The sequence below is a fragment of the Nicotiana tabacum genome, chromosome 18 (genome assembly GCF_000715075.1).
Source record: "Nicotiana tabacum cultivar K326 chromosome 18, ASM71507v2, whole genome shotgun sequence".
NCBI classification, from domain to species: Eukaryota; Viridiplantae; Streptophyta; class Magnoliopsida; order Solanales; family Solanaceae; genus Nicotiana; species Nicotiana tabacum.
In genome coordinates, this window is record NC_134097.1 from 50,488,272 (window position 1) to 50,515,852 (window position 27,581).

Consider the following 27,581-nt stretch of genomic DNA (forward strand, 5'->3'; position numbering starts at 1 on the left):
TCTGTTGGCCATTAGTTCAGGATGAATTTTCCAGCATTCGAACACATCATGGCCCTGAAGCTTACATTCCTTACAATACTTGGGTAGATAGTCATATTTGATAGTCACCCACTCAGTTCTAATATCTCCAGTAGGCTCATTAACAATGTCTAATCGAACCTTCTTAGGCAGGTCTGCTAGCAGGTCCACCAACACTTTCACGCGAGCACAACTAGGTCTAGTTTTCTTGACAGTAGCCAAGTCCAAATGGAGGGGTTTACCGACTGTAGAAGCTAGGGAGAACAAGCATTCTCTTACAAAATAAGTAGGCAGCAGATTAGGGAATGAGATCTACACCATTACCTTAGGAGTCTCTTCGTCAACTTTAAATTTAGCATCATAAATCAAGGTTCTTAGTTGATATTCATCTCCAAGATTATCCTTTACATAATACACACCTTTTGACGAGAAGTCTACATAATCTTGCCATAATGAAAAACGAATCAAAATGTGCGTATCACGTAGATATCCAATGTTGCATTCAACTTTGATACCACACTGTAAAGGAACAATGCGACGTATTTCATTGATATATGGCCATCCGTATGAAAAGTTTCAAACAACAGCCTATTGCAAACCTTCCATTAAATTCATGCATTCAACTTCAGTTTCAGAAAATCGTACAATTGGTTGTCCTTGAAATATATGGGCTTGTCTTGGAGGAATTTGGCTCAACTACTGTTGCACGTTCTTGCATTGTCGAAGTGTTGTTCGTAGGTTTTACAACATTTGCATAGTCCATAGGTTTTGTGCCATTAGAAAGTTGGGTGATGTTGGGGTGGGGGGGGGGTTGTGGAGGTGGCCCAACGTGAGGGGGTGGCTGGCCACTGGCCATAGTGGCCGTGGCAGCACTGCATGACAGTCTTCCCAATGAGTTCTTCAAAATATGGATACTTCGCGTAAAAGTTGTAAATCACTTAAGAAACGTGATGCTACATTAATAGTGGCCAAAATCTAGATCAAATATCTGCCAGATAATTCACCAAGAGAGATGTCGTGCTACAGTAATTTTCGAACTCAACTGATAATCAGTAGAATTGTTATACAAGTATATAGTTTTTCAACAAACCAACCCTTGAGCTTAGAGCATAACAGATTCACATTACAAAGTTGAATAACGAAGCAGTTTGAATGAAATAACTCGACACTACAGTAACTGGAAAAGCTAGAATTAATATCTGTAGCTTCTTGATATAGAAATCAGTGAAAACACCAAAGGAGGTTGTTTGTGATGAGAATGGTGTTCTTTTAAGACCAATTTTGTAGTGTTCCCTCACCGGATGAAAGAGTTATGGCCGATGAATAGTGACAGAATCACTATTATTGTCTTCTTCCTACCCCCACTTTTTTTTGGCAATCCGCTAGGCAAGCGCCTAAGGCTAGTTTTTATTTATAACAAAAAGAAAAATACAACAATTAGAAAAAGTAAAAATAAGGGGGACAATAGCACCGGTCTTATTACCCATATAACACAAACTGGGCTAACCTTACCTTACTAATCCCCACTTTTCTTTAGGTACAACTGGCCTTTTTTTTTCTTTTTTTTTAACAGCCATTGCACCATTCAAGTATTTCCTTGATTTTCCTTTTCCCACTGCATTACTACCCCACACTTTGACTTTTATATGCTCTTTAACAATTCAAGTTCTTCTAGGAGGTACAAGTTCAAATAGTCAAACTTTTCAAACACAGGGATGTAGGTTATTGTAAGGTTATCAAAGAACAGGCTTCAGGCTCGAAGGGGTTAACTATGGCAATATGTACGGGTGGATTCATAATTATATAGGCTACACAAGGAACTTCCTCAATCATCTCTAATGCCAAACAACTTCTATTTCACTTTGCAAACACACAGGGCAAGTTCTAGGTATCGCATGCAAGCATAGAATACAAGTATTATCTCACACACACTTGGCGTGTAACTAATTGTGAATTAGTTTGTCAACACACCCACGTGAGCGTTCAAGAAAGACAAGGTGTGCAGAATTAAGACATAAAATTATGAGTCTACAAACGAGCCTAGACATCGCACCCTCAAGTTCGTTTTAGTTATTTGCAGGTGTGTACATTACGGGTTGCATTCTTGCCTTCACCCATCTTGGTCCAATAGAGTCCTAAGGGTCCTAAAAATATTAAAGAAAAATCTACCTAACCCGGTTCAAGAAAAGCCCTTGGAAAAGAACCGTGGTCAAAAGAAACACTAAGGAGGAATTACTACACTACCTAAAAAGAAAAATAAAAAAAAAATCTAAATGGACTACTTCCCTCAAGAGTATTGTCCAAGTGGTCCGTCCTCAGGAAGAGTCTCCTACATTTATTTATTTTACAACAATGTATATGTACACTAATAATACACCACTAAAGCAAGTCTCCCACCCCACACAAAAAGTATATGGCATGTCCCCATGTCATAATACAAATAAAGTGCAGAAGGGTAAGAAGACTTCCCTGAGCATCACTCGGAGTCGGAGACGGTGCTGGGATCCACATGACAATCCCTCCCCAAAGCACATAACCAAGCCATCATTCGGCTCTCAGACCTGGCCTGCCGCTGAGACATGGCATCCATACGCACATGCAGGCCATCCACCGAGGAGCGAAGATCTGCCACCTCTTCCTCCAAAGAATGCAACATGGGTCAACTGGACTGTGATCTAGAGAACCCTGCCCCAGTATGGGATCGCTGAGAGGATCCGGCTCCATCATAGGATCTCCTGGATGGTTCCATGGGTGTTGGGGCGTCATCCTCATCATCAAGCTCAATGGTTGTGGGTGCATCTTTGCCCACTGTGATCTTTGAAGCTCTGAATGTCGCTTTTGCGGGCAAAGCTCCATCTGTAGGACTGGTGGGGACACCATCCAGCAGACACAACCTCGTCACAAGTGAGGGGAAGTAAAACCCCTTAGATAGCAGAGGTGACCGAAGGATCATTTCATCTCCAATAATTCTCGCCACATCAAAGTCTTTCTTGGTGACGAAGCACCACACCAATAGATCTCGTAGGTGGTTCACATCTGTCGTGTTGCACGTGGGCAATAACCGGCTACAAATAATGGTGAACCAGCACTTAGCCTCATGTGTGAATGACTTGGAGTGAAGGGTAATGTTGTCCTGTAGCCAGATTGGTCAACCCACTACGCAGATTGTCTCAATCATAGTGTCCCAAGTGACCCCTTAGGCATCGTAATAATGATCAATGTCACCAGTGAATTGGGGTAGCTGCAAGACCTGGGAAATCTTAAGAGTTGAGGCATCTACCACCCTGCCCCGCACTATTATTGGGTTTGCCATCTCGGGTTCATCAAACAAGAACTCTATCTCCCTCCATCTGATTTCCTCATACATGTCTGCTTTTTCCATACAGAGGGCAGCCCTGTCAATAGGAATCTCAGGGATAAAGCTTTTGGTGGCCTTAGCATGAAACGCGTCCTCTGCCTCCTGTGACTGGAACCTGGTGGCATCATATATTGGCATTTGGGAAGTGCTTGCCGAGCTCTTTCGCCTTTTTCGAGCCATATTACCTGTAGACAATTCAGGGTAACAATCAGATGCATCCTAACATGTGCCAGTCGGATGGGTACTCAGACTTCGCCACCCGATGGCACCAAACAGTTTCCTTTTGTCAATCAATGCCAGTATACCCAATTAGTAAGGTGCCCAGAGTTGACAACCTCCACTATTGCCCTCACACCACTATTAATTCTATAATTCCTCCATATAATACCCCACACAATCTCCCACAAGGGAATCATGTCAAATGCTACCACCACCACAAACTAAGAAGGGCACAAAGTGCTCCAAAATTTTACAACACAATTTTCGGCCATTTATGCCCCTCCACCAAGCTTCACCCTAAAAAATTTGTTTAGGCCTCCAAACATTCTAAAAATCGCCCCCAAGTTAAGCACAATGAAAACCCAACCATTTAAGCATCAATCATGGCAAAAAGAAGCAAATAATGGAGAAAAGAAAAGATAGAAAAGAAAAAAAAGAAAAAATATTTACCCTAAAACACTACCTAGGGTTTAATTGAAACTAATTTAGACTACTCATTACACTTAGTTATGGAAAAGAAAGAGAAAAGAATGGAGAAGCTTACCTTGAGGATGAATGGAAGGGATAGGTTGTGGAGAGAGAGAGAGATGGAGAAGAAAGGAGGGGCAACAATGGGGGTTTGAGGGATAGGAGATGGTGTGAAAGAGAGAAGAGAAGAGAGAAGGGGATGGGGGTTGCGGGTGGTTTGAAGAAAAGAAGGGTTTGGGGGAATAGTGGGGGGTTAGGTTTATTAAAAGGGGGGGGGGAAAGAAAATTCTGCAACTTATCTGGCCCATGCTGGTCTACCGCGGTCCTACCGCGATTACGCTGGGACCGCAGTAGATCTCTTTCAGAGGGGGTATTTGACCGCGGTTACGCTGGGACCGCGGTAGACTTCTTTCAGAGGAGGTCCTTGACCGCGGTTACGCTGGGACCGCGGTCTGGGCGTGTTCCTGCTACTTTTTTTTCATGAAGTTATGCATTACACTTACAACACATTCGTTGGTTGCCTCCCACGCAGCGCCTGATTTAACGTCGCGGCACGACGCAGATGAGCGCATTTATGGCTCGCTCGACCTCTGTGGTTCAGTCAGGTGTAGCTCAGACACTTCCTCTGGTTCTCTCATGCCCATATATAGTTTCAATCTCTGCCCATTGACTCTAAATGTACGAGAGTCTTTCTCTATGGCGATCTCAACATCACCTGAAGGGAAAACTTTGTCGACGCCCCCTTTTTCTCTAACCGTGGGATCAAAAATCGGTTATACGATATTGGGAGGACAACTCTATTCCCTTTCGAGAATTTGGTTTAGAAGTTGAAGAGTCGCCACCTAATGATTATAGTGCATTAAGACACTTATTAGAAGAGCTTGAGTTGGAAAACCAGAGATTAGGGTAAGAGCTAGAAATTATCCCGAGGGGAAGGTGTTAGGCACCCCTCAGGATCCACAAGTGTGGTTCTCGGCCATGCTACAATTGTGACTTTAAGAAGACAAGTAGAAAAAATAAAGCAAAGGGCTTCACATAGTTTTGCAAAAAAGTTTAAGAGTTCAAGAAGTAGAGAGTATAGAAAATTAGTTTTAAAAGAAAGCTTAAAGATTAACAAGTAAAGGGGAAAGGGGTCCTAGGTTTGTGATTAATATGGATCACTTCAATGCAATACCCAGCAATCACTCCTCAAAAGAGGGGTCGCACGTGATATTAGCGCATCGGTCATCATCTCCATATTCTACCCTTCCCACCCCGTAAAAGTTATTTAAACGCGTGATTGGGTCACGAAAGCGTATTGCGTGTTGTACCCGTCCCATCCTATAAGTCCTAGAGGGTATTTAGGACCACTATTCCTACGAGGTAAGGACTAGGCTGAACCCTTAGGTTTAAAGGACAAAATGCTAGGCGACATACATAACAAGTAGGACTACATATAAAGGAGTCATACAAAGGCGAACAAGTGGCTCACAAATCCCCCCACAAGTAAACATGTAATTAGCACGTCTCAAACCCATTTATGGTCTTAAAGATAAGAGTTTTAAAAAAAAACAAGAATGCCGGAAAAAGATAAACTTCAGTGAAAGCAAAAGGTTTAATCCAAAAAAAAAAATGGCCCGAAGAATGTTTGACTTGCAGAAATACAACTAAGAGGGCAACAGTTGAGTAAGTAAAAGGTAAGGGAATTGTTAAAACATCATTTGAAGAAAGTAGAGATTTGAAAATACAGCAGTTTGAAATAACACGTTTTTGGACAGAAAGATAACCTAGTAGCTTGAAAGCTTAATAGGGCGAGACTCAGAAAATTAGTGAGAGTGTATAAATATGAAACTGGTTTCCAGATAGAGAGATTTTCAAAGAAAGAGTGAACTTTAGAGAGGCAAACGAGAAACAAAGTTCAGAAAGTTAAAAGAGGCTGAGTAGTCTGAAACTGATAAAAAAAATCAATAAATTTTTATTAGGCCTAAAGCTTGCCTAGGCGTCGTATGTATTGCCTACTTGAAAAGGTGAACATGCATATCAATTACAATTTTTTAAAGAGAAGAGGCAGTTTAGCCCAAACATGTGTTATTAAATTAAACAACTGGCGAGGTGTTCAGCAATTGCAACTCAGATGAAATAGAATCCTAAGCAACATGATGTCTAATGCACATCAAGCTCTTAAAACATGATCTCTAAATGCAGTAGTAATTTTTTATAACAGTTGTTTGTTGGTTACTAATCGTGATTACGAAATGAGTATAATAACAATATGAAAGTAAAGAGCCTAGAGCAGGATTTCTATATGTAAGATGCATGTCCTATACATGGTTTCTATTGCACAAATAGGTAAGTAAAGCCCTATAGACATGTTTTCTACCCATTACTTAAACTAAGCATGCGTAATCCCACCCAATTTCACTATAGGCCCAATCAGTTGTTTACAAGTTATTACAAACCATGATAGCTGAATTACGTAAGTAAAAAAAAAGTTACTCTATAGGGAGCCTTTAACCAGGCCCAATCTTCCAAACTCACTTCTTTCGAGTTTCACAACCTTTGCCATGGTTTGGGTGCGACAAAGCTCCCTAAGGGCCCATTCAGATCCTTGGCCAATACCAGCACCCAAACACTAACAAAATATTGAACAAGTGTAGTGTGGGATTACCAGCCTTGTGCATCAAAGTTCAATAATTTCTCAAGGGTACCCAAGGCAATGCTTACACGAAGGGGGTAGAACCTAAACTCTAGGATTAGTGAGAGTGCTTGACATAGTTTTTAAATAAATAGAGTTGACAAACAGTTTAAAACAAATGATCCATGTAGAACCAGTTTTGAAAGAAAACAATGTGACAATTTTGACAATCTCAGAGCCAAAATACCACATATAGTTTAGGGAAGTAAACAGAAATAGGGAAAAAGGGAAATGGGGACAAGTAGTTCACATGTAAGAGCATAGACATCAGAGAAAATACTTCAGCCTTCAACAGTCATACTCCGTCCCAAAGAGATTCAGGATTATTTAATAGCTAGGAAGGGTTATGAATACAGACTGATAACGTATTGGGGTTAGGGGGGTAAGGAAGAAATGTATTAACAAGTAAAGGAAACATAGACAGGCTGAACTACAGGAAAGATGATCACATCAATGAATTAGCAAAAAACATGCTAATTGCAATGAAGACAGCAGAACCATAAGTAGAAGCATGAAAGAAATAAGATAAAGTGCAGTATGTATAAAAACATATTGTTTTGGAAGCTGTAAATCAAATAGAGGGCATACAAGTCGAGGATGAGATAATATAGAACAGTAGTGTGCAGAGAAGTAGAGCAGTAGTATGCAGACCAAGCAAGTAGCAATGTATGGAGCAGTAGAATAGTAGAGCACTCCCAAAATCACTCAGTCTTGGCTTTTAGCCGACTGAGTAATCAGTAGTCAACAGGGGAAGTGAGAGAGGATGTGTAGAGAAACAAGAGAGAACAGTGAGTATGCTTATGTGTGTAAGAGAGAGTTCAGAACACTGAATGTCTTTTTTGCTAAAGAGAGGGTAGAGTACTTATAGTTCTTGAAAATAAGTGGAAAATAAGGTAATACGTATAGACTGATTATAATTATAGAAAGAATACTTATTAGAATCAATTAAAAACTTGGATTTCCTTCAATTAGGGAGTCACACCTTAAACGGTACAAATTGCATCAAATAAGGAAGATGTTTGCAAGACTAATATTTCGTTAACAGGAATAGTATGAAGCATGTAATAGGGACTAAGTACAAAATAATTACAAGTAAGGAAAGTAAAATAAAAGTATATTGTGCACATAAACAGATGAATTAAAGACGAATAAAAAAATTAGTTCAGGAATTCACAGACGAGATTGAGAATCACAGGGAATCAGCACTAAGTAAGGAAAGCATCTCACAAACAAGGAAGTGACTCAAATCAGTGGAAAACCTTCAAAGAAATCACATACAAAAATCAGGGATTCGAAGAGATGCACAAAATCGGCAGAACATTTAGTAAATAGAAAACAATTAGACCTATTTAAACACAGTAGGCACAAAACCAAAGAACCCTAAGTAAGAAATCACATAATCAGTGGAACGTTACAACAAAATTAACACGTAGAAATCGGGAAATAAACCAGAAAAAAATTAGAAGATATAGTGATTTCGAAAGAGGTTCAATAACCCTAGTTTTAAAAGAAGAACAAAGCGTTGAAAACTTGAGAAATCATAAAGATCGAGTAGAGAGTAGTGTAAAACACAAAAGAGTAAGTTAAAAATCGTTAAAAAGACTGAGATTTAAGAGGTCTAGGTAGAAATTAGGGTTTCGTAAAACCAGCAAGAGGTAAGAAACCTGGCTATGAAACTCGTCAATAATGGTGTTCGTAGCACCATCGGACCAAAACCCATCGGGAAAAGGCCGGAGACAAACCTGGCAAAGCTTCCGGTGACCATCTTGTATGGTGGAGGCTTTTGGGGTCTCGAAGATAGAGGGAATCAACAAGACAAGGTTTCACGGCGGCTGGTGGTCGAGAGAGGTGAGGCTGGAGGTGGCCGGAGAGGCGGTGGATTCATCGGAGAGAACCAGAAGGTTCTAGAGGGAAGGGAGAGCAAGAGTCAGTATCGAGAGATCGAGAGAGAGAGAGAGAAAGAGAGAGAGAGAGAGAGAGGGAGAGAGAGAGAGAGACCGTCTTTGAAATGAGGGGTCTGGGGGCCAGGTAAAAAATGAAATTGGGTCGTTTAATTGGGTGGTATTGGGGTTTAATTTTGGGCTAAAATTGAAATGACAATGGCTATGTGTTAAATAAACAATTTCTCCCCTTTTATTTCATATAAAATAATTAAAAAGATTTTTAAAATAGATTAAAAGCATTGAACTAATTAATAAGGTATAAGTATTAATTTAAAAATACTGAAAATAATTTAATAACAATGAAATACTATTAATTGTAAAATAGGCTATAATTGCAATTACATGCAATTTAGCTTTTAAATATCAAATAAATTTGTAAAAATATGCAACAAAATCACCTTAATTATATTTTGGTGTAAATATGAGAAATAAATAAATTATTCACCAAAATGATAATTTTGGGAATAATTATTGAATTTTGCACTACTAAAATGGATAATAAATTGGTTTTGAAAGTCTGTAGAAATTTGGGAAAAATATCAAAACACTTGGGCATGCTTATGTATGCACATATATGTTATTTTGAAAGTATTTTAAGTGTAAAAAATACTTAGGGAAAAATTGGGTATCAACAACTGCCCCTCTTTACCCGGGAAGGATTAAAGAGTTGTTGGGTAAGGATACGATGGCCAATTTTGCCCGAAAAGAAACGATTTGAAATGTTTTGCTCGAGCTCTGGTTCCTGAGTTGCCGATATATCCCTGGTATTACAGGAATCAGGCCACGTGTAGTTCAAGATCCATTGACGGGATATGCCGATGGAGATTTTAAAAAGAACAGACATGATGTTTGGTTGAGAAGAGTGGTTGAAGTCTGAAAGGCTGCGAGAACTGGAGTGGGATCGCTCCTGCTGAGGCGGCTGTTGATAGCCGGTGTACCTGCAAATGAATAATACCAACATACATTGTGCATAAATTTAAACGTCATGCAAGTTCCCATCGGACCATGAATGTTGTCTATGGATGGTTAGGATGACGTCCTCAGATCATGATGTCCTGGGCGCATGAAGCATATAATAAAGGATTCGCAGGCTATGAAATGATGTTCTCGGGCTATGATAATGATGCCTCCGAACCATGATGCCTTTGAATAATGATATGCAAAAGGTAAAATAGGGGTCCTTAGGCCATGGCATGGCGTTCTCGGGCAATGCAAATGGTACCTCCGAACAATGACGCCTTTGGACAATTTGGCGATCTTTCAGCCCATGAAATGTAGAAGGTGGCGATCTTTCAGCCCATGAAATGTAGGATTTGGCGATATTTCAGCCGATGCGAGGCGTAAAAGGTGGCGATATTTCAGCCATGCGAGAGAGATAAGGTGGCGATCTTTCAGCCGATTCAAAAAAATAAAGTGGCGATATTTTAGCCATGCAGGATGGAGACAGAGCTTAGTCTCGGAAGGCAGAAAGGTAGCCTTGTGCAATGCAGGAGATACAGATGGAGGTAGAGCTTAACCTCGGAAGGCAGAAAGGTAGCCTTATGCAAAATGCAGATGGAGACAGAGCTTAGTCTTGGAAGGCAGAAAGGTAGCATTATGCAACGCATGAAATGCAGATGGAGGTAGAGCTTAACCTCGGAAGGCACAAAGGTAGCTTTATGCAAAATGCAGATAGAGACAGAGCTTAGTCTCGAAAGACAGAAAGGTAGCCTTATGCAAAATGCAAATGGAGATAGAGCTTAGTGTCGAAAGGCAGAAAGGTAGCCTTGTGCAACGCAGGAAATGCAGATGGAGGTAAAGCTTAACCTCGGAAGGCAGAAAGGTAGCCTTATGCAGAATGCAGATGGAGACAGAGCTTAGTCTCGAAAGGCAGAAAGGTAGCCTTATGCAAAATGCAGATGGAGACAGAGTTTAGTCTCGAAAGGCAGAAAGGTAGCCTTATGCAATGCAGGAAATGCAGATGGGAGAAAATACTTAGTCTCGAAAGGCAGAAGAGTAGCCTTATGCAGTGCAAGAATGTAAAAGGATGATTAGTAGTAAAATCTCTTAGCTGATAGCCGATTACGACAATATGACTACTGGGGAGATTGTGTACGGATAGCAATTGCGGGCAAGTGATGATTCTGAGAAGTTGCATTCTTGGGAAAGTATGCGTACATAAATATACCTGACTATATTGCAGGTTGAGTGCCTGCATCCAAAGAAAATCGTGAGTTCTGTGAGGGGAAAGGTTAGTTTGTCTTCCCCGGGCTCTTGACGTATAGGTGCCTTTGGAACCCCAAACTCAACCTCAATTGGCCCGACCACCTTCGCAGAAGAAGGTGCTTCAAATTTGAGAGGTATAGACATGTTTACTTCATCGCCCCTGGAAGGATGGTTCTGCACAACAATCGGGTTAAGTGTGACCGCTGTTTCTTTGGCTCATCATCCTCAACAATCAGTCCTATTGATCCCTTGGGGTCCCAGTCATCTTCGATCTCGATCATGTGAATGTCCCCACATCTGTGATCAGGCAGAGGGTTGTTGCGGACATTAGGAGCAGTCTCCTTTTCTACGATAACCTTATTATAGATCGGAGTTTGAATTCTGTCCTTCAATGAGCGGCACTCATCAATGGTATCTCCCTTCATGCCGGAGTGGTACGCACATGTCTTATTAGGGTTGACCCACTGGGAAGGATTTGTTGTAGTTATGGCAGGGATAGGGGAGACGTAACTAGCAGCTTTAAGTTTCTCATACAACTGGTCAATTGGCTCAGCGATGGCTGTATATTATCTGGGAGGTCTGCGGTCAAATTTTGGTCTGGGTCTAGGGAAATTTTGGCGAGTGGGAGGTGATTGGTAGTGAGAGGGTTGGGCATTATAAACTTGGTAAACGGGTGCAAGTTGAGAGTATCTGGGTGAAGTGGGTTGATATGTGAGAGGTGGAGATGATTGGTAAACGGGTGGTGGATTTTGGTAAGAGGGTGCGGGTGCTTGGTAATTTGGGATAGGCTGATATGTAAGTGGAGGTGACGGGTAAGTGTGGTATTTTTGTGGTGATTTGGCTCCCTGTGCGACCATCACGACATTGACATCCTTATTCTTGGCCGTGCCACCAGATTGTAAAGCCTTGTTGGTGGCCTGTAATGCTTCAAGATTAGTAACCATACCATTCTTAATGCCTTCCTCAATTCTTTCTCCCAGCTTGATGATATCGGAGAATTTCTGGCCCTCGATCAACATCAACCTCTCATAATATTGTGGGTCCTAAGCCCGGACGAAGAATCTATTCATTTGTTCCTTTTCTAAGGCTGGCCTGACCTTAGCAGCCTCTGATCTCCAACGAGTAGCATACTCGCGGAATGTCTCGGTAGGCTTCTTCTTCAGATTCTTGATGTAGAATACATCCGGTGCATTCTCTGTATTGAATCAGAACCTATCCATGAAATCTGATGCCATACCTACCCAGCTTGTCCATTTCTTGGGGTCCTGACTGATGTACCAGGATAAAGCATCCCCCTTTCAGGCTTCTCATGAAGAGTTTCATACGGATTTTCTCATTCCTTCCGGCTCCGACCAGCTTATCACAATAAGTCCTTAAATGGACTCTGGGATCTCCCGTGCCATCGAACATTTCGAACTTGGGAGGTTTGTATCCCTCTGGAAGTTCAACATCTGGCTGAATGCAGAGGTCCTCGAAATTCAGCTCCTCTATGCTTCTGTTTCCTTCCATGCCCTGGACTCGGCTGGTCAACTTCTTGAGTTCTACTGCCAAGTTTCTAATAAGAGAGTTCTTGTCATCAGACTCAGGTGCACTTGAGATTGGTTGAGTGTAGTGGGGTATGGTATCTACGTAGATGGGAGTGTAGTGGGGGTGGTCGTTTGTGGTGTTCAGTGGTTCAGGAATGAGTAGTGGAGTATGGCATGTGTTGCAGTGTTAAGCATGAGTGGGTTGCATCTGTGGTTGTGGGGTGTTTTGTGGAGGTGCGGGGTTTTGAGCGTTTGGAAATTTGACATCAGGAGCGGTGAGAGTGAATGATAAATTTGCCAAGTTCCGCACTTGATCCAGTTCTTCTTGGAACTTCAATAGTTTCTGCTCAAGTTGGGCAGCAGTTTCCTTAGCAACCGGGGTACCCTGAGGAATCTCAATTCTTTCAATTTCCTTTCTGGCGCTTGAATCTCCCATTCTATCTTTGTTCTTGTTCCGGATAGGACTTAGAGGAGGAGGAGGTGGAGGGCCCTTGGATCTCATACTGTATGATGATGGTGCCAGAATGCACGAACTAACCTTTGGGGAGGGGAATAAAAAATAAAAAAAAAACAAAAAAGTAACAAGTTAGTGCTGGTTATGAGAAGAAAATGTTGCAATATTTAAACACATTGTGCAAGAATATAAATCGCGTCATAACTTGGGTGCCTCGTTGTGCCCGAGGTAGGCCTAGCGACAAATTAACTTGGAGAACTTATAATGCTAAATGCCTAATTTTATTGATAAAAATAAGACGAATCCAAAACGATGCTAAATAATAAAATGTCACTAGTGGCCATCAGCCTTATTACATCATTAAAATCAAAATAAAAGACTCCTAACTACTTGGTCCCCGAAGGACCTTCCCCAGATTCAGTATTTTTATCCCCCTCGAACAGCTTCACCAGCTCGCGCAGCCCTAGCAGCAGAAAAGCTTGGGCCAAATGTCCGCCTGCATTCCCTTCAGTGTTTCGACAATCTTCAATCCTCTTGAGGAACTTTCCTTCTAGCTCCACTAGACCCCGCTCCAAATACCCTAGTCGCTTGTTCGCGCTAACAGCCATATCCTTCCATTCCTCGATCAACTTCTGATGGGCTTCTTGTATTTCCCGATGCTCACTTTCACACTCTCGAATCCTCTTGCGTAGTTGATTGTACTTAACCCGTGCTTCAGCTTTCTCGTCAATGATTCTGTGTCCGTAAATGAATCTGGGATGACCCATACCATTGTGATTATCTTCCAACCAAACCGAATAGTGCGACACGCAACCAGCGCGATACCCGTCTGGCTCAATAGATTCTTTCCCCAAAATGAGCTTGCAATGCCACATATGTTGAGTTTGGCTTTTTTGAGGGCTATCATCGTCCTGGAAATCATCCCTAAAGTGACTCATTTTGTCGACTCTTGGTATGATTTGCTTTCTTCCCGCCTACCTCATGGCTCGGAGGGGAACGTAGGGATAAGTTCCTCTTAGACCAATGAGTATGAGAAATGGTGCGTCTCGGGATCGAATAATGAATTCTTCCGTAGGGAACCATTCGACCATCCACTATACCTGGTCTTCTTTTAGATTCTCGAATAGCTCCACCCATCTTCCAGCGTCCTCTGGCTGAGCGAACATGTTAGGTATATAATTCATACGCCTTGGCTGGTGGAAAGCAATGTGATCATCCCAGTCTCTGCGTAAGATCTCCTGTCGGTATTCTCCTTTCTGGAGGTGCTCCATGAGCCAGAGCTGATGTAATAAATTGCATCCCTCAAAATGACTGGCTTTTCACTGACAGTTGTCCAGAGCCCGGTATATCTCAACAACGATCATGGGCACTATATTGAAAGGTTGTCCACCAATTCCTTCCATTAGATTCTTAGTTACCATGACCAGTCTGGTGTGGATCCTACCCTTTTTCATAGGGAACACTATCATCCCCAGGAAACAAAACATGAATACGAATACCCTTCTGTGAATATGCCCCAGTGAGGTGAGGGAAAATTCATCTGAGTAGGTGCGGTATGACTTGCTATGGTCGTACCTCTCGTACAGATAGTCGAATGGGATGTAGGAGTCTTTCAAACAGGTCAAGTCTGGGTTCTTCTTTAGTCCCATCATCTTAAGGAAACCCCTACCCTTGCGATTCTCTGGCATAAGGAAACCCATCGTCTCCCAAGGAATACCAGCTAAGCCTCCTATTTCTTTGAGCAAAGGAGTCATTTCAAGGTCCCCGAAGCGGAACACGGACCTGTCACTATCCAGAACAGAGTTGCAGCCTCTATGATTTTGTTGTCAGGCTGGATTTCTAGAAGAGAAGGCATATTCCCTAAGTATTTTTGGACGAGTGTCTGATCACTGGAGTGGAGATCTTCCTACCAATTTAGCAGCCTTGGATGAATGTTGGTTACCATGCCAAATCTGGGGACTTCGTCACTCATTTTCTACAAAACAGAGTGTTAGACCCTTACCCCACCAGACTAGACTATTTAAACCAATAATTAGCATAAAAAGCAGTTACTTCTCCAAATAAATGCACAGGACATGTAGGTGTCCGTTTGGGTTTCAGGGAAACCCGATGGACTTTGGACAAGGCTATCTTAGTGAGTCACTATGTGGACAACATAACTGACTCGACTAGGTTTGACCATGATGCATGCATAGTTAGACAGAGTAAGGTTTCTATCGGGGTGTTAGACAGGTACCCTTGAGCGGACAACTCAAGAGGGAAAGGCACGGAACCGTCGACTGCACCGCTGATCGACTGGTTTTACCGCAAATACGCATTTGCCAAGATAAATGATTACAATACTTGCAGTAATTGCAACAGTATTAAAATAAAGCAGTAAAGGAAAGCAACTAAAGGAAAGAAAAGACATGAAGAGCCAAGTCAGTTTCGTAGTGAAAGAATAAAAGACAGTAAATAAAGAAATTAATGAGATAGTAAAGTCACAAGCAACATGCAATGGTAAAAGCCTAAAGAAGATCCCCAGCAGAGTCGACATGCTGTCGACGCCCCCTTTTTTTCTAACTGTAGGGACAGAAATACGGTATATGACATTGGAAGGACAACTCAATTCCCTTTCAAGAATTGGGTTTAGAAGTTGAAGAGTCGCCACCTAATTATTATAGTGCATTAGGACACTTTTTAGAAGAGCTTGAGTTGGAAAACTAGATATTAGGGTAAGGGCTAGAAATTATCCCGAGGGAAAGTTGTTAGGAACCCCTCAGGATCCACAAGTGTGGTTCCCGGCCATGCTACAATTGTGACTTTAAGAAGACAAGTAGAAAAATAAAGCAAAGGGCTTCACATAGTTTTGCAAACAAGTTTAAGAGTTGAAGAAGTAGAGAGTATAGAAAATTAGTTTTAAAAGAAAGCTTAAAGGTTAACAAGTAAAGGGGAAAGGGGTCCTAGGTTTGTGATTAATATGGATCACTTCAATGGAATACCCAGCAATCACTCCTCAAAAGAGGGGTCGCACGTGATATTAGCGCATCGGTCATTATCTCCATATTCTACCCTTACCACCCCGTAAAGGTTATTTAAACACGTGATTGGGTTACGAAAGCTTATTGCGTGATGTACCCGTCCCATCCTATAAGTCCTAGAGGGTAGTTAGGACCACTATTCCTACGAGGTAAGGACTAGGCTGAACCCTTAGGTTTAAAGGACAAAATGCTAGGCGACATACATAACAAGTAGGACTACACATAAAGGAATTATACAAAGGCGAATAAGTGGCTCACAAATCCCCCCACAAGTAAACATGTAATTAGCACGTCTCAAACCCATTTAAGGTCTTAAAGATAAGAGTTTAAAAAAATAGGAATGCCGGAAAAAGATAAGCTTCAGTGAAAGCAGAAGGTTTAATCCAAAAAAAAATGAATGGCCCGAAGAATGTTTGACTTGCAGAAATACAACTAAGAGGGCAACAGTTGAGTAAGTAAAATGTAAGGGAATTGTTAAAACATCGTTTGAATAAAGTAGAGATTTGAAAATACAGCAGTTTGAAATAACACGTTCTTGGACAGAAAGATAACCTAGTAGCTTGAAAGCTTAATAGGGCGAGACTCAGAAAATTAGTGAGAGTGTATAAATATGAAACTGGTTTCTAGATAGAGAGATTTTCAAAGAAAGAGTGAACTTTAGAGAGGCAAACGAGAAACAAAGTTCAGAAATTTAAAAGAGGCTGAGTAGTCTGAAACTGATAAAACAAAATAAATCAATTTTTATTAGGCCTAAAGCTTGCCTAGGCTCGTATACATTGCCTACTTGAAAAGGTGAACATGCATATTAATTCCAATTTTTTAAATAGAAGACGTAGTTTAGCCCAAACTTGTGTTATTAAATTAAACAACTGGCGAGGTGTTCAGCAATTGCAACTCAGATGAAATAAAAATCCTAAGCAACATGATGTCTAATGCACATAAAGCTCTTAAAACATGATCTCTAAATGCAGTAGTAATTTTTTATAACAGTTGTTTGTTGGTTACTAATCATGATTACGAAATGAGTATAATAACAATCTGAAAGTAAAGAGCCTAGAGCAGGATTTCTATATGTAAGATGCATGTCCTATACATGGTTTCTATTGCACAAATAGGTAAGTAAAACCCTATAGACATGTTTTCCACCCATTACTTAAACTAAGTATGCGTAATCCCACCCAATTTTACTATAGCCGCAATCAGTTGTTTACAAGTTATTATAAACCATGATAGCTGAATTACATAAGTAAAGAAAAATAAGAAGTTACTCTATAGGGAGCCTTTTACTTGGCCCAATCTTCCAACCTCACTTCTTTCGAATATCACAACTTTTTCCATGGTTTGGGTGCGGCAAAGCTCCCTAAGGGCCCATTGAGATCCTTGGCCAATACCAGCACCCAAACACAACCAAAATGTTGAACAAGTGTATTGTGGGATTACCAACCTTGTGCATCAAAGTTCAATAAGTACTCAAGGGTACCCAAGGCAATGCTTACAAGAAGGGGGTAGAACCTAAACTCTAGGATTAGTGAGAGTGCGTGACATAGTTTTTAAAGAAATTGAGTTGAAAAACAGTTTAAAAAAATGATCCATGTAGAACCAGTTTTGAAAGAAAACAATGTGACAATTTTGACAATCTCAGAGCCAAAATACCACATATAGTTCAGGGAAGTAAACACAAATAGGGAAAAAGGGAAATGGGGACAAGTAGTTCACATGTAAGAGCATAGACATCAGAGAAAACACTTCAGCCTTCAACAGTCATACTCCCTCCCAAAGAGATTCAGGATTATTTAATAGCTAGGAAGGGTTATGAATACAGACTGATAACGTATTGGGTTAGGGGGTAAGGAAGAAATGTATTAACAAGTAAAGGAAACATAGATAGGCTTAACTACAGGAAAGATGATCACATCAATGAATTAGCAAAAAGCATGCTAATTGCAATGAAGACAGCAGAACCATAAGTAGAAGCATGAAAGAAATAAGATAAAGTGCAGTATGTATAAAAATATATTGTTTTGGAAGCTGTAAATCAAATAGAGGGCATACCAGTCGAGGATGAGATAATATAGAGCAGTAGTGTGCAGAGAAGCAGAGCAGTGGTATGCAGACCAAGCAAGTAGCAATGTATGGAGCAGTAGAATAGTAGAGCAGTCCCAAAATCACTCAGTCTTGGCTTTCAGCCGATTGAGTAATCAGTAGTCAACAGGGGAAGTGAGAGAGGATGTGTAGAAAAACAAGAGAGAACAGTGAGTATACTTATGTGTGTAAGAGAGAGTTCAGAACAATGAATGTCTTTTTTGCTAAAGATAGGGTAGAGTACTTATAGTTCTTGAAAATAAGTGGAAAATAAGGTAATACGTATAGACTGATTATAATTATAGAAATAATACTTATTAGAAGCAATTAAAAACTCGGATTTCCTTCAATTAGGGAGTCATAGCTCAAATGGTACAAATTGCATCAAATAAGGAAGATGTTTGCAGGAATAGAAAACTTGAGAAATCATAAAGATCGAGTAGAGAGTAGTGTAAAACACAAAAGAGTAAGTTAAAAATCGTTAAAAAGACTGAGATTTAAGAGGTCTAGGTAGAAATTAGGGTTTCGTAAAACCAGTGAGAGGTAAGAAACCTGGCTGTGAAACTCGTCAATAATGGTGTTCGTAGCACCATCGGAACAAAACCCATCGGAAAAGGCCGGAGACAAACCAGGCAAAGCTTCTATTGACCATCTTGTATGGTAGAGGCTTTTGGGGTCTAGAAGATAGAGGGAATCAACAAGACAAGGTTTCATGGCAGTTGGTGGTCGAGAGAGGTGAGGTTGGAGGTGGCCGGAGAGGCGGTGGATTCATCGGAGAGAACCAGAAGGTTCTAGAGGGAAGGGAGAGCAAGAGTTAGTATAGAGAGAGAGAGAGACCGTCTTGGAAATGAGGGGTCTGGGGGTCGGGTAAAAAAATGAAATTGGGTCATTTAATTGGGTGGTATTGGTGTTTAATTTTGGGCTAAAATTGAAATGACAATGGCTATGTGTTAAATAACCAATTTCTCCCCTTTTATTTCATATAAAATAATTAATAATATTTTTAAAACAGATTAAAGGCATTGAACTAATTAATAAGGTATAAGTATTAATTTAAAAATACTGGAAATAATTTAATAACAATGAAGTGTTGTTAATTGTAAAATAGGCTATAATTGCAATTACATGCAATTTAGCTTTTAAATATCAAATAAATTTGTAAAAATGCAAAAAAATAACCTTAATTATATGTTGGTTTAAATATGAGAAATAAATAAATTATTCACCAAAATGATAATTTTGGGAATAATTATTGAATTTTGCACTGCTAAAATAGACAATAAATTGGTTTTGAAAGTCTTTAGAAATTTGGGAAAAATACAAAAAACACTTGGGCATGCTTATGTATGCACATATATGTTATTTTGAAAGTATTTTGAGTGTAAAAAATACTTAGGGATAAATTGGGTATCAACAAACTTCGACCACTCTAAATGGTCCAGACCATCGTGACCTGAGTTTACCCGGAAATAGCCTTAATCGTGAGTTATAAAGCAACACCATATCTCCAGGATTGAAATTCTTCTCCACAATGTTCTTGTCGTGCAACCTCTTCATTCTTTCCTTGTACAACCTTGTGCTCTCAAAATCAAGATGTCTGAACTCATCGAGCTCATGCAATTCTGTGATTCCCGTTGTGCCCACAGCCTCGATGTCTAGATTCAGCTATTTTAGTGCCCACCACGCTCTATGTTCAAGTTCCACTGGCAAATGGCAGGACTTCCCGAACACCAACTTATATGGTGACATACCAATCGGTGTTTTAAAAGCAGTTCTATAGGCCCAGAGTGCATCATCTAACTTTTTCGCCCAATCAGTTCTTGTGGCGTTCACAGTGTTGGTTAGCACGCTCTTTATCTCTCTGTTGGACACTTCAACCTGCCCACTAGTTTGCGGGTGATAAGGGGTATCCACCTTGTGGCGTACATCATACTTTGCAAGCAACTTCTCGAAAGCTCTATTATAGAAGTGAGTGCCTCCGTCACTGATAATCGCTCTTGGTGTCCCAAATCTGATGAATATGTTCTTCTTCAAAAACCCCACCACCACTCTTGCATCATTAGTGGGCACCGCTGCAGCTTCTACCCATTTGGACACGTAATCCATAGCAACAAGTATGTACTTATTGCCATAGGAGCTGACGAAGGGACCCATGAAGTCAATCCCCCAGACATCAAACACTTCGACCTCTTGAATTGGGTTCATGGGCATCTCATGGCGACGGGAAATGTTCCCGGTCCGCTGACATTCATTGCAGCCCTTCACCCATTGGTGAGCATCTTTAAACACTGTTGGCCAAAAGAATTTGGCCTCAAGAACTTTCGCAGTTGTCCTGACCCCTCCAAAATGTCCTCCATAAGCCGATGTGTGATAAGCCTGCAAAACAGAAGATTGTTCTATCTCGGGGAGACACCTCCCGATCATATTGTCAACACAAATTCTAAATAGGTAAGGCTCATCCCAATAATACATGCGGAAGTCACGATAAAACTTTTTCTTTTGTATAGATGAAAGGTCATAGGGAACTATACCGCAGGCCAGGTAATTTGCAAAGTCTGCATACCATGGCACCTCCTCAAGATCAGTAGCGATTAGCTGATCATCTGGAAAGGTTTCTAGAATATTTTCAACCTCAATTGCATTTTCACCTCCCTCAAGTCGTGATAGATGATCAGTGACTTGGATCTCTGTGCCCTTACGGTCACGAATTTCAAGGTCGAATTCTTACAGCAGCAACACCCAACGAATTAGGCACGGCTTAGACTCCTTCTTCTCAATCAAGTACCTGAGAGCTGCATGATCAGTATATACAATTACCTTAGAACCAAACAGATATGATCTGAACTTGTCGAAATCAAACACCACAACCAACATCTCCTTCTCAGTCATAGTATAGTTCAGCTGGGCTCCACTCAGCGTTCTACTAGCATAGTAGATTGGGTGCATCAGCTTGTCCTTCCGCTGTCCCAGCACTGCCCCCACTGCGTAGTCACTGGCATCACACATGAGTTCGAATGGTTGCTCCCAGTTGGGGGCAACAATGATAGGTGTTGTGACCAGTCTTTTTTTCAGCTCTTCGAATGCTACCCTGCAATCATCATAAAACAAGAAAGGGTGATCTTTTTCTAACAACTTATAGAGCGGGTTGGTAATTTTTGGGAAGTCTTTTATGAATCTCCGGTAGAAACCGGCATGCCCAAGGAAGCTTCTGATTGCTTTGACTGATGTTGGAGGAGGTAGCTTTGCTATTACGTCCACTTTAGCACGATCCACCTCAATTCCTTTGCTTGACACCCGGTGCCCCAAGACTATGCTTTCTTGTACCATGAAGTGGCACTTCTCCCAGTTCAGAACCAAGTTAGTCTCGATACACCGTTTCAGCACACGTGTCAGATTTATCAGGCACTCATCAAATGAATTCCCCACCACTGAGAAGTCATCCATGAACACCTCCATTATGTCCTCTACCATGTCAGTGAATATGGTCATCATGCACCATTGGAATGTGGAGGGTGCGTTGCATAGGCCAAAGGGCATCCTCTGAAAGGCATAAATGCCATAAGGGCAAGTGAAAGAGGTCTTCTCTCTGTCTTCCGGTGCAATGGAAATCTAGTTGTATCCTGAGTACCCATCCAGAAAACAGAAGTGTGACCTCCCTGCCAGTCTGTCTAACATCTGATCAATGAAAGGAAGAGGGAAGTGGTCTTTCCAGGTGGCTAGATTTAGCTTTCTATAATCCATGCAAATTCCCCAGCCCATGACTATTCTTGTAGAGATCAATTCATTGTTATCATTCTTAAATACCGCCATGCCACCCTTTTTAGGTACATATTGAACTGGGCTAACCCAGCTGCTGTCAGAGATTGGGAAGATAATTCCCGTGTCTAACCACTTTATTACTTCTTTCTTCACCACTTCCTTCATGTTAGGGTTGAACATTCTTTGGTGTTCCCTGGAAGGTTTGTGTCCCTCTTCCAATAGAATTTTGTGCATACAGTAGGCGGGGCTGATCCCCTTTATGTCTACCATGGTCCACCCAATGGTAGTCTTGCACTCCTTAAGTACCTGCAAGAGTTGTTGCGCCTGCACATCTAACAAACTAGATGAGATAATAACAGGTAATGTGGAGTTAGGTCTAAGGAATTCATACCTCAGATGGTTGGGCAATGGCTTTAACTCCAACTTTGGTGGTTCTTCGATAGATGGCTTGGCTGGAGGAGTCTCTCGATTTTCCAAGTGTAAGGGCTCAAATTCTAGAGTTCTATCCCAGAACCCTCTACCCTCTAATGCCAACACCCATTCCGCCAGTTCCTCTCCATTCACCTCATCCAAATTCATTAAACATGCAGCAAGGGGGTCCTCAAAGGTTGGCACCTCATCATCAGTCTCTACGATTACATCTACGGCATCAATAAGAGAACAATTGGCGAATTCACTTAGTCCTCATAGATTTCTGCACATTGAATATTATCTCCTCACCGTTCAATCTCATCTTGAGCTCCCCGGTTTCACAATCAATGAGAGCTCTCCCTGTGGCCAAGAATGGTCTTCCCAAAATTATGGGAATCTCTTCATCCACTCTGCAATCTAAGATCACAAAATCTGCAGGGAACACAAATTTCCCTACCTGAATTAGCACATCATCCAGTATACCAGAGGGTCGTTTCACTGTCTTGTTAGCCAGCTGCAACAACATAGAGGTGGGTCTAGCTCTTCCAATGCCCAGCCTCTTGTAAATCGCCAGGGGCATAAGATTGATGCTGGCCCCTAGATCACACAGTGCTTTAGCAAAAGCAAAATTACTAATAGTGCATGGCATTGTAAAGCTCCCTAGGTCAAACAGCTTTTCTGCAATTGGTCTAGTCACCACTGCACTACATGTCTAAGTAAGAGTAACTGTGGCCAAGTCTTGGAAATCAAACTTTCGGGACATCAAGTCCTTCATCATTTTTGCATACCCAGACATCTCTTTCAAAGCTTCAATCAATGGTATGTTTACCTGGATTTGTTTCAGCATTTCGAAGAACTTCTTGTATTGTTCCTCCTTTTGGTACTTAGCCAGCCTCTGAGGGAAAGGTGCAGGAGGTCTCTTCTTCCCAATCAACTGGGATTGATCCTTATCAGCTGCTACATCAACTACTGGTTCCTGGACTGTCTCAGCTTCTTTCTCGGTCGCATTCTGAATGCTATTTTCTCTTCCTGGGCAGGCTGGACTAGCACCTCCGTCAGTTTTGTTGACTCATCCAGCTCAATGGGCATTGTTATAAGGGTCTCAGCGTGTCTAGTTTCTCGAGCCCTCTCTTGCTCTACATTCAGATCTCTGCCATTACGTAGACTTACCGCCATCAGCTGCTTTGGGCCTTGATTTTTTGGATTTATCTGGGTGTCTGCAGGTAGTGTCCCATGAGGACGATTATTCAGAAACATAGAAATTTGGCCCACCTGCACTTCAATATTCTTGATTGTTGCATCATGTGCATCCACTCTCTCATTAATCTTTGCATTAGACCCAATAACCTGCTGCATCATTGCCTCAAGTCTAGCAAACCCATCTTCCTGCCTTCCACCATGCTACTGTTGAGGAGGGTGATACCCCTGCTGCTGATTCTGATTATTATATCCCTGTGGCCTTGGGTAAGGTGCCATATTGTTAGGGGGTCTCATACCTCCCATGTTTCCATTGTTGAACTGTGGATGGACTGGCCTGTATTGTTGATTTTGCTGGTCCCAATTCTGACCACCTTGTCTGGCCTCAATAATTAGACACATAATTCATGTCTTCAGGGTAGTGGTGATGATCATGTTCTGCATTCCATTGGTTACCAATTGGTTGACTAATGCAAGATGCGCATAGGCCCTCATTGGTAGTATCTACGATGTGTACCTGCTGCTTCTGCCCTGACTCTTCCACCTTTTTGGTGAGTATACTCATCTGTGTCAATAAGGTGGCCATATTTTCAGCCATAGAGTTGGATGGATCTAAGGGCATTGAGTGAACCACTAAAGTGATAGGTGCATTCCTGGTTGTCCATCCCAAATTTTGTGCCATCTTGTCAAGCAGACTTTGGCCTTCTCTCCATGTTTTGCTCAAAAATGCTCCACCAGTTGAAGCATCAACAATGTTCTTCATGCTATCTGACAATCCCATGTAAAACTGCTGCCCCAACATCAGATCTGGAATACCATGGTGCGGGCATATAACGTGCATCCCTTTAAAGCGCTCTCATGTTTCATGCAGTGTCTCCATTGGTCTCTGTTTAAAACTCAAAATTTCATCAATTTGTTGAGCAGTCTTATTGGGTGGGTGAAACTTGTTATGGAATTGTCTGACTAACTCATCCCAAGTTGTTATAGAATTTATGGGAAGTGAGTTTAGCCAAGTCTGGGCAGCTTCTGTCATTGAGAATGGAAACAATAACAGTTTGATTGCTTCAGGAGTTACGTTGGGCTGCCTTTGGGTTTTGCAGATAGAGATAAGTTCTTCAAGTGCTGCTGAGGATCTTCGACTTGCGACCCCGAAAATAGTCTCTTGTTCTGCAATAAGTGCAACATGTTATTCATAATTTGGAATGACTCGACCTGTATCTGCGAAACTACAATGGTTGTGGACAGATTTTTAGCTGTGGGTTGTGCCCAGTCATAGATAGCAGCCTCTGGCACTATTGGTACCGCTGGGTTTTCCTCGTAATCCCCCCTGACTGTTTCGAATTGTACAGTTGTTAGTTGTTGTTTGTTTTTTCGATTAGCCCTATTCAAGGCCTTGAAAACTTTCTCGGGATTTGTTAATGCTTCAAATACTTCACCAGATCTCGATGAGTTTCTAGGCATGCACCTGTGCAACCAAGTCAACAAACGTTAAAATTTCAATGTAAAAAATTGGGTATAGAGAAAATATGACTACAATGAGAATTTTTGTACTTCTTTCAATTGTAATTGATAACACCGTTAATTCCCCGGCAACGACGCCAAAATTTGATCACGCCCAACTATGCCTTATAAAAGGACAATGCGGACGTTGCAAATATAACCTGAGTATTTATGCCCGGAGTCGAATCCATAGAGAATTAACCTATCAATTACTTTCGTTGGACTTACTAAATTCTTTAGAATCAACTTCCCCAAACATTGTGAATAACAGTTGATGGTATATTTAATAACTAAGATTGAAAGTCAATAAACAGTTGTAAACTAAATATATTTAAGTTGCGAACAATAATAAGAAGGTTCTAAGGTAGTGATTTCCCCTATTGATGGAATCCCTTCTGTTTATGTTTCATATAGATTTACCAACACATCTCTATCAATCATGAACACTCTTTTTACCGTGAATCTCTCCCGAGTAATCATGATAATTTACTAGACGCACTCTCCCGAGATATACTAGCTGGCTTTATTTATTACAGTTCACTTTAGATTGCACCCAAGACTTCGTTATCCCTAATACCGCCTTTAAACCCGCAGTTATAGATCCCTCTTATACTTTGGGAATGGTGTTGTTCAATAATCACCTAAATATGCACTCTCTCCCGAGTTATGCACACTAATTAGGCACAACTAATTGAGGATCCTGTCAATTAACTACAACAAACATGTAGTTGAACAAATAGAGATTAAACTGGCAAACTATATTAACATAATCAAAAAGTTCATCCTTCAATAGGTTCCATCAAAACCCTAGACAAAGGATTTAGCTACTCATGACAATGGCTAAATAAACTATGAAAACATTCATGATCAAAATTGCCAGAAAAATAAAGAGAAGAAGAAAATATGATGTTTTGGGTGATCTCTCACACTTGTTTTTCTTGCCAAAGTACTCTCTAAAACATTACATGCCTCCCTTGGACGAGTTCTATTGTTTAATATAGGGCTTTGGGCTAAAAATCCCTTGTTTTGCACTTCAGTCCCTCAATTTTCCGCTTCCTATCGCGGTTACGCCAGGAACGCGGCCAACTAGCCTCTCAGAATCCGCAACAGCCTTCTGTCACGGTCCGACCTTGGTTACGCCGGGACCGCGGCAATCCATCTCCAGTTCTGGTTTTGCTGCCTTCGCATGGTGCACTTAGCGGATATTGTAGGATTGGCCTCTTTTTCTCCGTAATTGATCCCAAAAGTACTCCCTAGACTTCTTTTATTGTATATAGCCTGCAAAGCATGAAAAGCACTAATCAGAGCATTTTGTCATCACTTTTTATCGTAAAAACTATACAAGGAGGTGGTTCTTTAGGGCCTAATTATAGTCCAATTCACCTATTATCAGACACCTGATTAACGAATTCATTTTTCTTTTAATTTTCTTTAAGTCGGAGGTTTTTGCTGTTGCATTTGCTCTGCTTGCCGCTGGTGCTGTCATTCTGACATTGAATGTCTTGTTACTGGTAATGACACTTTCTCAACCCATCCCTATAAAAAGAATAAAGACAAAAAGAGTAACAAGAGAAAAAACACCCTAAATATGGGCATGCTCAAAGATTTTTTGCCAGTTATGAGATATATATTTCCTCTGGTTTACAATAAGTGACCAATATGCCTTGGGCACATCCATTAAAAAAAATACTAAATTCTAGATAAAAATAGTTAGTGCAGCTAAACTATCCTTAATTAAATGTTGTAGCATAATTTAATGTGAGGAGTAAAAGGCTTTTTAGGGATACATACATCTGGGTAATTTTGGTAAAACAAATTGATTTTTTTCTTAATTATATAAATGGAAATTTATTTTGGACAAAGATAAAAAGATATTTTGTTCACTTATTGTTGACGGGAGGGAGTAATAAAGATGCTTAGAGAAGAGATGTTGAACGGATAGGGGAAAGGGCAGCTCATCTGTGGATATATACCCAAGGAACGCAGTCTATAGGCACTATCAATGAAACAAAACCATTATACAGGCACTTTTGAGCAACAATTTGCAATTTTTTTTACAGTTCTAAAGGAGATGGGGGGTCACAGAATTAATGTAAATGATTTATCTATTACTTCAGATGGATTAAGGATGTTGACTTGCAGGGTGGTCACATAATCTTCTTCCAAAGTCTCAGTCTGTTGGGTTACTGTCAATTCCCACTTGATGTTGGTGCCCTTATTTGCATGCTTAAGGACAGTGTGATATTGAAGGTGGTTGTGGTATGTGTTGCACTAGCTTAGAGCTCTTGGGCTGCATACCCTTTCATGAGTACAGTTGTTAACCCTAGCAGGAAAGCTCTGGCCTTGTATCCTGTGGTACTCATGTATGTATCTGTTGGATTTCTCATTATTGCCATTGATTGATGTCACTGATGCCTGTCATATGAAAGATGTTTGAAACCCGTTAAATGCATCACATAAGATGTTTGAAGCCCATTTGAAGTATGCATATAATGTGGATGACTTTTTACCATATGAAATTTTGTTGATCGTTTCAATTCTACCACGGATATGTCACATTTTGTACTGTGTTTTAAAGATGTTGTATATATCTAGTTATTTCTGGTGTTTATCATATAAGCATGAAACACCGTCTTCACTGTAAAAGATATCTTCTGATGATGGTTGTTTATTCATGGGTGTACTATGGTAGATCGGTCACGTACTACACTCGTCTCGTTAGTGCAATGCGTTGACTCCTTTCTTCC

The 27,581-nt window shown here is 40.9% G+C and overlaps 1 non-coding gene and 1 pseudogene across 1 annotated transcript; both read left to right on the plus strand.

The window, feature by feature from the left end:
- LOC107828522 (protein YIP4b-like) overlaps positions 1–27,237 on the plus strand; it is a 63,717-nt pseudogene extending 36,480 nt beyond the window's left edge.
- On the plus strand, positions 24,147–24,253 carry LOC142173127 (small nucleolar RNA R71). Its single transcript, XR_012702557.1, has one exon. It is a non-coding gene; the product is annotated as a small nucleolar RNA R71 (small nucleolar RNA).
- Positions 27,238–27,581: the final 344 nt, after the last annotated feature.